Raw genomic sequence first — 13,654 nt, 5'->3', positions numbered from 1 at the left:
TCAGAGACTAGTTGTTAATCTAGTTCTGACGGGTAGAAGACAAAAGACAAAAATGGATACTAGTGCTGTTACTATTATTTAATTATATATAAACATTCGTCCTTGTCTCGGGATGAATGTATATTTTCCACCAAATGTACATTCGGAGGATATCGAAATCTAGGTTAAGCTTATTTGAATCATATTTGCAATTAAAACACCCAAACAATGGTTTGTTGTCCCCAATTTGGTTTTCCTTATCTTGTCCCAGTCTGTATCACAGTCACAGAACGATATTTTCCACTTCTGTCTCTAGGAAAACTCACTGCAGGGTTTGGGGTTATGGAGTGCCATACCAAACACCCACAGCTGTCGGGACCAACATCTCCAGTAACATTTACATCTGCCAACGCTTAATTCGCAAGTGGTGAGGCAATAAGCTAATGAGGCTTAGGGTTTATATGAAATATCTATGATGCCTTATATGAAGTCTAAGCAAGTCTAGCTATGTATGGCGTTAAGTAACTGCTTGAAGAAAGGCTCCTTTACAATTTTATTTGGTAAATCCATGTATTATTATTTCCATCATATTGGAAAATTACATAGACCAACGCTTCGTGTCTGAATATATATAATTTTGATAGTGACAAACCTAAAAGGAGCCCCAGGGAGACACGAGATTCAGTCCGGCCAGCCATGGCAGTTAGATATGTTTACTTTGTAACCCGACCCCCAAAGTGAGTAAGGTTTCTTGCAGATGTTAACAGACCCTGGACCTGAGGAGATCTAGCCTTGCTTCATTAAAGGCTTTAGCATTGTAGAGAGGGCTTGTCAGTAGGGGAAATAATGTGGTTCAGGGACTGTGAGACAGACTAAGCAGTAAGGGGAAATAATGTGGTTCAGGGACTGTGAGACAGACAAGAAAAAATGCATGGCGACCTACACTTCATTGTGACTATGATTAAGGCATCATTTTAAAACACAAGGGTTATTTCCTCTGCGCTAACTGACAGGCTTTCGGTTTCAAATTATTTGAAACTCCGGCCAAAGGTGATGTTATGCTGTCTGGAAATATGGCCTTTGGCAATGCTTTGGTTGCACATAATGATAAGTGATTGTTGTACATATGATGTTTCTGAAGGATAATCTTAGCTGACTAATACTTTGCACGTGTTTCCCCATTCTTTCCATACCCGTAAAAGTTAATTTTCCATATATATGTCTGTAAGAAAATACTGTAAAGTAATGGGATGTCTGAGGTAGTGACCACAGCACTCTGGTTATACTGCATTCAGAGAGGACAGAGCTTGGCAAGATACCAATAAATATGCTTGTCATTTCAACCTTTATCTGATGTTTGTGGAATGTGATTTTATAATTGAAGATGCTTCCTGCACATGCAGCCTCAATATAGATGTTGTTAGTCTGTGAATCTTCCAAATTACTTCGTCTCTTTTTTTCAATTGAAATTAAGATCTTTGCCTTATATCAAAAAATAATATATTGTCAGTCTTAATGTGCCAATGTCGGGAATCAAACTTGAAAGGCGAACGCTTTAACCACGAGCGTACCCCATCATTCCTTGATACTGTTAAAGAATGTACATTGGTACATTTATAATACATTTAAGATTGAACCCAGTTTTGTCACCATATATCCTTCAGTTTTTATATTAGTGACATGATCTGCATGGCCTGGTCGGACGCGCTAAAAAGAACCCAATGGGACAGTTACCTTACAGAACCATTGAAATACATGTTAAAGTAGTCCAAATCATGTAACACTATATTTACCAATTTCCAACCATTAACGCATGTACTAAATATATGACAAATCTAACCCTGGTCATACGAGATTTCAAGGGTATTGAAATGCATGTCCTACAATCACAGCATTTACATATGTTACACATGTTAGGAAACACATGAAAACAATGGCCAGATTTCAGGAACGCACGTTTTTCATTTTCAAAATATTACACTTCTTTCTTCATTTTCAACACAATGTCATATTAAGTATTAGTAGGTGAAAACATTACATATTGTTTAAATACACCCGATTTTGTCATTTTGTGGCTTCTCTTGCTGCCTGCACAATATGCTTTTTCTTCACTAGGTATTAACTAAGAAGTGGCCTCTTTAATCTAAATACGGGGAGTTAATATATTTGAAACAATTGAGCCCAAAAGAGAATTGTACCAACACTGCGCTGATTTTAACGTCATCCTTGTTTAGTGGTGATGTTTCGTTTCATAAACGCGTCACACACGGTATGTACACAGTATAATGCTTTCTCTTAAATCAAATGCATAGTAGTATCATTTTTCTCCCAAACATTATTATCACGATGGAATAAAAGTCTGATCAGCAACGGTAAATAACGCATTTGTGATTGGTTTGAGACACTATTTCATTCAATATACTTGATTTGAATTTGGGTAAAAAGGTCGAATGACGGGGTGGGTGGTTCAAGTGAGAGACATTCGATAACCCAGACCCCTCCGGACCTCGAGATATATCTGGTGATTCAGGTCTATATAGGAGGCTCAGAAATAAACGACAGAATGAAAGTACAAGTCATTTGCATACACACATCACAGTTCACAATGTCAGCATGTTTACTTCCCTTGGACTTTTCCATTCATACAGTCTTATTATACACACGGCACGTGTGCCTATTTCACATTTCGACAGTTGATTGTGAAATGGTGAAGGAATGGTCGTGTAAGGGAAATAACTCCATCTAACCTCAGTCGCACATGTATGTATGCACTGTATCTTGAAGTTGAAATGGTTTCGAACATACATATGGGTTCCAACTCACTGAAGGAATAGCAGATCAGAACATACTTTTTCTCTGAGTAAATACAAATATTTTAGCGTCTCCAGGAACGCACGTTTTTCATTTTTCAAAATATTACACTTCTTTCTTCATTTTCAACACAATGTCATATTAAGTATTAGTAGGTGAAAACATTACATATTGTTTAAATACACCCGATTTTGTCATTTTGTGGCTTCTCTTGCTGCCTGCACAATATGCTTGTTCTTCACTAGGTATTAACTAAGAAGTGGCCTCTTTAATCTAAATACGGGGAGTTAATATATTTGAAACAATTGAGCCCAAAAGAGAATTGTACCAACACTGCGCTGATTTTAACGTCATCCTTGTTTAGTGGTGATGTTTCGTTTCATAAACGCGTCACACACGGTATGTACACAGTATAATGCTTTCTCTTAAATCAAATGCATAGTAGTATCATTTTTCTCCCAAACATTATTATCACGATGGAATAAAAGTCTGATCAGCAACGGTAAATAACGCATTTGTGATTGGTTTGAGACACTATTTCATTCAATATACTTGATTTGAATTTGGGTAAAAAGGTCGAATGACGGGGTGGGTGGTTCAAGTGAGAGACATTCGATAACCCAGACCCCTCCGGACCTCGAGATATATCTGGTGATTCAGGTCTATATAGGAGGCTCAGAAATAAACGACAGAATGAAAGTACAAGTCATTTGCATACACACATCACAGTTCACAATGTCAGCATGTTTACTTCCCTTGGACTTTTCCATTCATACAGTCTTATTATACACACGGCACGTGTGCCTATTTCACATTTCGACAGTTGATTGTGAAATGGTGAAGGAATGGTCGTGTAAGGGAAATAACTCCATCTAACCTCAGTCGCACATGTATGTATGCACTGTATCTTGAAGTTGAAATGGTTTCAAACATACATATGGGTTCCAACTCACTGAAGGAATAGCAGATCAGAACATACTTTTTCTCTGAGTAAATACAAATATTTTAGCGTCTCCAGGAACGCACGTTTTTCATTTTTCAAAATATTACACTTCTTTCTTCATTTTCAACACAATGTCATATTAAGTATTAGTAGGTGAAAACATTACATATTGTTTAAATACACCCGATTTTGTCATTTTGTGGCTTCTCTTGCTGCCTGCACAATATGCTTTTCTTCACTAGGTATTAACTAAGAAGTGGCCTCTTTAATCTAAATACGGGGAGTTAATATATTTGAAACAATTGAGCCCAAAAGAGAATTGTACCAACACTGCGCTGATTTTAACGTCATCCTTGTTTAGTGGTGATGTTTCGTTTCATAAACGCGTCACACACGGTATGTACACAGTATAATGCTTTCTCTTAAATCAAATGCATAGTAGTATCATTTTTCTCCCAAACATTATTATCACGATGGAATAAAAGTCTGATCAGCAACGGTAAATAACGCATTTGTGATTGGTTTGAGACACTATTTCATTCAATATACTTGATTTGAATTTGGGTAAAAGGTCGAATGACGGGGTGGGTGGTTCAAGTGAGAGACATTCGATAACCCAGACCCCTCCGGACCTCGAGATATATCTGGTGATTCAGGTCTATATAGGAGGCTCAGAAATAAACGACAGAATGAAAGTACAAGTCATTTGCATACACACATCACAGTTCACAATGTCAGCATGTTTACTTCCCTTGGACTTTTCCATTCATACAGTCTTATTATACACACGGCACGTGTGCCTATTTCACATTTCGACAGTTGATTGTGAAATGGTGAAGGAATGGTCGTGTAAGGGAAATAACTCCATCTAACCTCAGTCGCACATGTATGTATGCACTGTATCTTGAAGTTGAAATGGTTTCGAACATACACATGGGTTCCAACTCACTGAAGGAATAGCAGATCAGAACATACTTTTTCTCTGAGTAAATACAAATATTTTAGCGTCTCCAGGAACGCACGTTTTTCATTTTTCAAAATATTACACTTCTTTCTTCATTTTCAACACAATGTCATATTAAGTATTAGTAGGTGAAAACATTACATATTGTTTAAATACACCCGATATTGTCATTGTGTGGCTTCTCTTGCTGCCTGCACAATATGCTTTTTCTTCACTAGCTATTAACTAAGAAGTGGCCTCTTTAATCTAAATACGGGGAGTTAATATATTTGAAACAATTGAGCCCAAAAGAGAATTGTACCAACACTGCGCTGATTTTAACGTCATCCTTGTTTAGTGGTGATGTTTCGTTTCATAAACGCGTCACACACGGTATGTACACAGTATAATGCTTTCTCTTAAATCAAATGCATAGTAGTATCATTTTTCTCCCAAACATTATTATCACGATGGAATAAAAGTCTGATCAGCAACGGTAAATAACGCATTTGTGATTGGTTTGAGACACTATTTCATTCAATATACTTGATTTGAATTTGGGTAAAAGGTCGAATGACGGGGTGGGTGGTTCAAGTGAGAGACATTCGATAACCCAGACCCTCCGGACCTCGAGATATATCTGGTGATTCAGGTCTATATAGGAGGCTCAGAAATAAACGACAGAATGAAAGTACAAGTCATTTGCATACACACATCACAGTTCACAATGTCAGCATGTTTACTTCCCTTGGACTTTTCCATTCATACAGTCTTATTATACACACGGCACGTGTGCCTATTTCACATTTCGACAGTTGATTGTGAAATGGTGAAGGAATGGTCGTGTAAGGGAAATAACTCCATCTAACCTCAGTCGCACATGTATGTATGCACTGTATCTTGAAGTTGAAATGGTTTCAAACATACATGTGGGTTCCAACTCACTCAAAGGAATAGCAGATCAGAACATACTTTTTCTCTGAGTAAATACAAATATTTTAGCGTCTCCAGGAACGCACGTTTTTCATTTTCAAAAATATTACACTTCTTTCTTCATTTTCAACACAATGTCATATTAAGTATTAGTAGGTGAAAACATTACATATTGTTTAAATACACCCGATTTTGTCATTTTGTGGCTTCTCTTGCTGCCTGCACAATATGCTTGTTCTTCACTAGGTATTAACTAAGAAGTGGCCTCTTTAATCTAAATACGGGGAGTTAATATATTTGAAACAATTGAGCCCAAAAGAGAATTGTACCAACACTGCGCTGATTTTAACGTCATCCTTGTTTAGTGGTGATGTTTCGTTTCATAAACGCGTCACACACGGTATGTACACAGTATAATGCTTTCTCTTAAATCAAATGCATAGTAGTATCATTTTTCTCCCAAACATTATTATCACGATGGAATAAAAGTCTGATCAGCAACGGTAAATAACGCATTTGTGATTGGTTTGAGACACTATTTCATTCAATATACTTGATTTGAATTTGGGTAAAAGGTCGAATGACGGGGTGGGTGGTTCAAGTGAGAGACATTCGATAACCCAGACCCTCCGGACCTCGAGATATATCTGGTGATTCAGGTCTATATAGGAGGCTCAGAAATAAACGACAGAATGAAAGTACAAGTCATTTGCATACACACATCACAGTTCACAATGTCAGCATGTTTACTTCCCTTGGACTTTTCCATTCATACAGTCTTATTATACACACGGCACGTGTGCCTATTTCACATTTCGACAGTTGATTGTGAAATGGTGAAGGAATGGTCGTGTAAGGGAAATAACTCCATCTAACCTCAGTCGCACATGTATGTATGCACTGTATCTTGAAGTTGAAATGGTTTCGAACATACACATGGGTTCCAACTCACTCAAGGAATAGCAGATCAGAACATACTTTTTCTGAGTAAATACAAATATTTTAGCGTCTCCAGGAACGCACGTTTTTCATTTTTCAAAATATTACACTTCTTTCTTCATTTTCAACACAATGTCATATTAAGTATTAGTAGGTGAAAACATTACATATTGTTTAAATACACCCGATTTTGTCATTTTGTGGCTTCTCTTGCTGCCTGCACAATATGCTTGTTCTTCACTAGGTATTAACTAAGAAGTGGCCTCTTTAATCTAAATACGGGGAGTTAATATATTTGAAACAATTGAGCCCAAAAGAGAATTGTACCAACACTGCGCTGATTTTAACGTCATCCTTGTTTAGTGGTGATGTTTCGTTTCATAAACGCGTCACACACGGTATGTACACAGTATAATGCTTTCTCTTAAATCAAATGCATAGTAGTATCATTTTTCTCCCAAACATTATTATCACGATGGAATAAAAGTCTGATCAGCAACGGTAAATAACGCATTTGTGATTGGTTTGAGACACTATTTCATTCAATATACTTGATTTGAATTTGGGTAAAAAGGTCGAATGACGGGGTGGGTGGTTCAAGTGAGAGACATTCGATAACCCAGACCCCTCCGGACCTCGAGATATATCTGGTGATTCAGGTCTATATAGGAGGCTCAGAAATAAACGACAGAATGAAAGTACAAGTCATTTGCATACACACATCACAGTTCACAATGTCAGCATGTTTACTTCCCTTGGACTTTTCCATTCATACAGTCTTATTATACACACGGCACGTGTGCCTATTTCACATTTCGACAGTTGATTGTGAAATGGTGAAGGAATGGTCGTGTAAGGGAAATAACTCCATCTAACCTCAGTCGCACATGTATGTATGCACTGTATCTTGAAGTTGAAATGGTTTCGAACATACACATGGGTTCCAACTCACTCAAGGAATAGCAGATCAGAACATACTTTTTCTCTGAGTAAATACAAATATTTTAGCGTCTCCAGGAACGCACGTTTTTCATTTTTCAAAATATTACACTTCTTTCTTCATTTTCAACACAATGTCATATTAAGTATTAGTAGGTGAAAACATTACATATTGTTTAAATACACCCGATTTTGTCATTTTGTAGCTTCTCTTGCTGCCTGCACAATATGCTTGTTCTTCACTAGGTATTAACTAAGAAGTGGCCTCTTTAATCTAAATACGGGGAGTTAATATATTTGAAACAATTGAGCCCAAAAGAGAATTGTACCAACACTGCGCTGATTTTAACGTCATCCTTGTTTAGTGGTGATGTTTCGTTTCATAAACGCGTCACACACGGTATGTACACAGTATAATGCTTTCTCTTAAATCAAATGCATAGTAGTATCATTTTTCTCCCAAACATTATTATCACGATGGAATAAAAGTCTGATCAGCAACGGTAAATAACGCATTTGTGATTGGTTTGAGACACTATTTCATTCAATATACTTGATTTGAATTTGGGTAAAAGGTCGAATGACGGGGTGGGTGGTTCAAGTGAGAGACATTCGATAACCCAGACCCTCCGGACCTCGAGATATATCTGGTGATTCAGGTCTATATAGGAGGCTCAGAAATAAACGACAGAATGAAAGTACAAGTCATTTGCATACACACATCACAGTTCACAATGTCAGCATGTTTACTTCCCTTGGACTTTTCCATTCATACAGTCTTATTATACACACGGCACGTGTGCCTATTTCACATTTCGACAGTTGATTGTGAAATGGTGAAGGAATGGTCGTGTAAGGGAAATAACTCCATCTAACCTCAGTCGCACATGTATGTATGCACTGTATCTTGAAGTTGAAATGGTTTCAAACATACACATGGGTTCCAACTCACTCAAGGAATAGCAGATCAGAACATACTTTTCTCTGAGTAAATACAAATATTTTAGCGTCTCCAGGAACGCACGTTTTCATTTTCAAAAATATTACACTTCTTTCTTCATTTTCAACACAATGTCATATTAAGTATTAGTAGGTGAAAACATTACATATTGTTTAAATACACCCGATTTTGTCATTTTGTGGCTTCTCTTGCTGCCTGCACAATATGCTTTTTCTTCACTAGGTATTAACTAAGAAGTGGCCTCTTTAATCTAAATACGGGGAGTTAATATATTTGAAACAATTGAGCCCAAAAGAGAATTGTACCAACACTGCGCTGATTTTAACGTCATCCTTGTTTAGTGGTGATGTTTCGTTTCATAAACGCGTCACACACGGTATGTACACAGTATAATGCTTTCTCTTAAATCAAATGCATAGTAGTATCATTTTTCTCCCAAACATTATTATCACGATGGAATAAAAGTCTGATCAGCAACGGTAAATAACGCATTTGTGATTGGTTTGAGACACTATTTCATTCAATATACTTGATTTGAATTTGGGTAAAAAGGTCGAATGACGGGGTGGGTGGTTCAAGTGAGAGACATTCGATAACCCAGACCCCTCCGGACCTCGAGATATATCTGGTGATTCAGGTCTATATAGGAGGCTCAGAAATAAACGACAGAATGAAAGTACAAGTCATTTGCATACACACACAGTTCACAGTTCACAATGTCAGCATGTTTACTTCCCTTGGACTTTTCCATTCATACAGTCTTATTATACACACGGATACACATGTCCCTTTGGCAGGGGTTAACATTATATATACCAACAATAACAGTACATATATTGATGCCAGATTTCTGCGTTGCAATCCCCTTTGATTATTATAGTAAATTGATAGTGAAATAGTTGATGAATTGTCATGTAAGGGGATCAACTCTATCTGACCTCAGTATGTATGCATGCACTGTATCTTGAAGTTAAGAGCTTATAGCATACACATGGATTCCACCAACTACTTCACAGAAATAGCAGATCAGAACATATGTTTTCTTTAGGATAATACTTTAGAGTCTCCAGAAACGCAGAAACACGCCTTCTTATTAGTTCAGAGACGCTTTCCCTCGTATAACCATTTCTTGATATCCAAAAATGCATTTTGTTTAAAAACAAAATTTCAAATTTCATGACACATCTCCAACAAAGTGGGATACCTTTTGCTAGTTTGTAAAATACTTTTATACTGTCTAAATACAGCTGATCGTGGCATTTGTGGCTTTATATGCCTCTGCACGATGTCCATTTTCTTTTCATGTAACAACTTAAAACCAGTGCCTTTAATCGATGCAGGTGAAATTTTAGGATAATAAATAGAGTATGAACAATGGAGAACGGTATCGGGTGTGGGTGGGTGTGGAAGATGGAGCACACAATCCAGTGATTAACGTCATGAGCATCGATCTATGCACTGGGTGAGGTGAAGTGAAATTGGGTTTAACGTCGTGCTTGAGAATATTTCGCAGCATGGTATCTCAGTAGGCTAGCACTATAAAACCAGCTTCAATCTGGGCTAGTACAAGCAGCCGCACATACACATACACATACACATACACACGCATGCACGTCGTCATATGAGCGAAATATTCTCAAGTGCGACGTAAAACCCAATTTCACCTCACCTAGCTGACTTGGTTGATGAATGTCATCAGCTCATTGGATAATTGCGTAGATCGATGCTTATATTATCATTTACTGGAATAGTGTCTGGTACAGATTCAGTTTTATTTTTTTAGCTTGTAGATGCAATATTGATGGCATTAAGCATCAAATGAGAAACCAGTTCCAAGTAATCAACAAAATAACGAATACACAGTAGCGACTATTTTAAAGTAACTTGTGGATAATTCCTTAAATGTGATAGATAGGAGATAAACATACTGTGTTTGAAAATAATAGGTATATAACGAAATTGTAATGGCTCTAAATTTGATTTAACACCGAACACGTAGCGTAAATAGAAAATTTAGAGCTATAATTTCGTTATATACCTCTGATTGTCCAACACATTATTTGTATTTCCATTCTACCATAACCGCGTAAATAAGATTTTAAAAAGATACATACTCTGTTGGAAAATCAGAGGTATATAACATGGTTAATTAACCGCACATATAACATGGTTATATACCTCTGAATGACTTTCATTAACCAATGACAATCCAGTATTTGCTTCAGTCATGGTAGAAAACAGATATAGTACCTTATCTTAACACATGAATTGTTTTATAGAATAGGATCTGCTTATACAATATGGGAGGAAGCAGAGGGCAAGAACAAGCCCCAACACCTAAAATGGGACAGTAAGAAACGGTTCTTAATGACCTGACCTGTTAAACCCAACTTGCTTACTCCTGAAATGCCCGACTTTTGTCCTATGATCCTGCAAAACCCGTCAAATAATCAGTTTGCCCTATCCTTTGTAATGAAAGTTGAACGCTGAGTATTTCATATATTTAAGCAACAAAACCATTTCCATTATCGAAAAAGGTCTCTACTTAAAGTGTCCATAGCATGATCCCAACTATCCCGTAAATGTGTTTATGACACACTATGTGTTAGTGATAGTACCAGTGGTTGTCACAAACGTTAATGTGACCCTGACAAAGATGGATCAGTAAGGACTGATTACTTTCTCCATGATGTGGATGACTTCTGACCTTACCGTGAAGTTGTTTTCACACTTAAGTACTGTCGGAAATAGAAAAAAACTTTTGTTAGGCTGTTACTCTGTATCCCTAAAATTTACACAACTGCAAGTAGCATATGTTGACATAACCGACATCAGGAGAACTTTCAGTCACACAAAAACAAGGAGTTATTGTATGCATTCCAAAAGGGGATAAACCTAAACGTTTCTTGACTAACTGGAGGCTTATATCACTTTTGAATGTCTCATAAATTGGCCACTTCATGTATAGCAAACAGAAATAAAAGCATCAAAACTTGCCCATCATCATTAATGAAGATCAGACTGGTTTCATGGTAGGTCGACATATTGGCGATAACATTCGTTTGATTTATGATGCCATCTCATATACGGAAAAACAAAAAAAATCCTGGTATGCTACTGCTCATTGACTTTGAAAAGGCATTCAACTCTGTTGCCTGGTCATTTATAGACAAGTGTCTTACTTTTGGGGGTTTTGGAGAAAACATGAGAAAGTTAATTTCTGTCTTCTATACAAACCTAAAGAGTTGCATGTCTATTAATGGTCAAATGTCATCATTGTTTAATGTTCAGCGCGGCTGCCGGCAAGGAGACCCCTTGTCACCTTACATATTCATCTTGTGTGCAGAGGTGCTAGCCAATATGATACGTAAGAGGTATCTAGATAATCTTGAGTATTTATTGAGTCAGTACGCCGACGATACTGAATTGTTACTTGATGGACTTTGATTTTTTTTGCAGACATACCTGCGCTCAGAAGAAACTATAATAAAACGCAAGTGGTCTGGATAGGCTCGAAGAAAGGTTGTAAGCTGAAATTTATGCATAAACGTCCCATTATTTGGAATCCAGAAGTCTTTAGAATTTTGGGGATAAAATTTTGTACCAAATTGGAGAACATGACTCGGCTGAATTTTAAGGACACAATATATGAACTAAAACAGATCGTCAAGAGATGGATGAAAAGGATTGTTACCCAAATTGGAAGGGTTGCAATTATCAAGTCACTACTCGTGTCTAAGCTCAATTATTTGTTACTATCATTGCCTGACCTCTGTTCTGACTTTCTTGTGTCACTTAATAATATGTTCTTTATTTTTGTATGGTGTGGTAAAACAGATAAAGTAAAGCGACGCAAGGCGTGTCAGCCAGTGAAACAGGGAGGACTGGGAATGGTTAATATATTCTTACATGTCAAATCTCTTAAAACTATTTGGCTAAGGATGCTTGTGACAACAGATAATCCAAAGTGGAAGCTCTTGTTTAAGTCTGCGTATCCTCACATGTGTAACATAGATGAATTTGCTGCCGCCTATTTCGAGAACGACAATGTATTTTTGAAAAATTGTTTTCAGTCACTTATCGACTTTGATAAGAAAATCATGCCTCATCTGTGTAGTAGCTTTCTGACTGAAACTAGTTTTCATAATCCTAACATTAAAGTTAACAAGGAGCCACTTTTTTGGAAACATTGGTACCAAAAGGGTATAACGCAGATCACAGATTTAGTGGATGAAAATAAAGAGTTTTGGGACTTATGAAGAATTCAGATAAATATATCTTATTCGTTCATCATTCTGGAAATTTATTGTGTAATAAACAGCATTAAACATTATCTTGCAACTCTTATGTTAACCAAAAGTACATCAGACTGTGTCGAAGAACATCGCTGTACTATACAAAAGCTTTGCAGTGTTAGTTCAGGTTCTAAACATATTTATTTTACCCTTGTAGCAGCAGAAAAGAACAAAAGGTCAGGAAAATGGGAACTAAAATTTGGTCAGCTTGCCTGGAATGAGATTTGTGCTAAGGTGTTTAGTACAACTCAAGAAGTAAAACTGCCCTGGTTTCAATATAGACATGTGCACAATATACTTACAACAAATTCCTCTTTATTAAATCTAAAATATGTTCAGAATGATCTTTGTTCTTTTTGTCAGAGACAAACAGAAAACATCGTCCATTTATTTGGGGAATGTGATGTTACTTAGAACATTTGGGATCAATTTCTGAAATGGATAGACCAGTGTGGTCATGTATGCAATATGCAGCTCAGTGCCGAATTTATACTATTTGGAGTTCAAGAAAACATAATAACACACAAGGTTTTGATTTAATTTTGCTTTTCGCAAAAATTCTTTATTTACAAATGCAAATTTCAAAATTCCAAAACATATTTTTAGCAGATTTGACAAGGAAATGAACATTAGATACAAAATAGAAAAGGACATAGATTTTAGAAACAGTGATCAACATAAGGTCTATCAGGCTTGGATATTATATCATGTACTTTTTGCATCATTGGAGCAGCAATAAGCAAGACCATTAAATATACATATATTTAATATGTGATACGAGGCCAGCAGATTCCTATCGTGTTGTGTGTGAATGTAGGTGTGTAAGAAGGTGAATGAGTGGTTGTCCTAATGGAGGAAACCTTCTTCCTCTGTACATCCTTTAATTAAAGTTTAAACACCCACAAAATACA

Source organism: Haliotis rubra, unplaced genomic scaffold (assembly GCF_003918875.1).
Source record: "Haliotis rubra isolate DU_JTF1 unplaced genomic scaffold, ASM391887v1 Scf367, whole genome shotgun sequence".
NCBI classification, from domain to species: domain Eukaryota; kingdom Metazoa; phylum Mollusca; class Gastropoda; order Lepetellida; family Haliotidae; genus Haliotis; species Haliotis rubra.
This window is presented reverse-complemented; position numbering follows the sequence as displayed.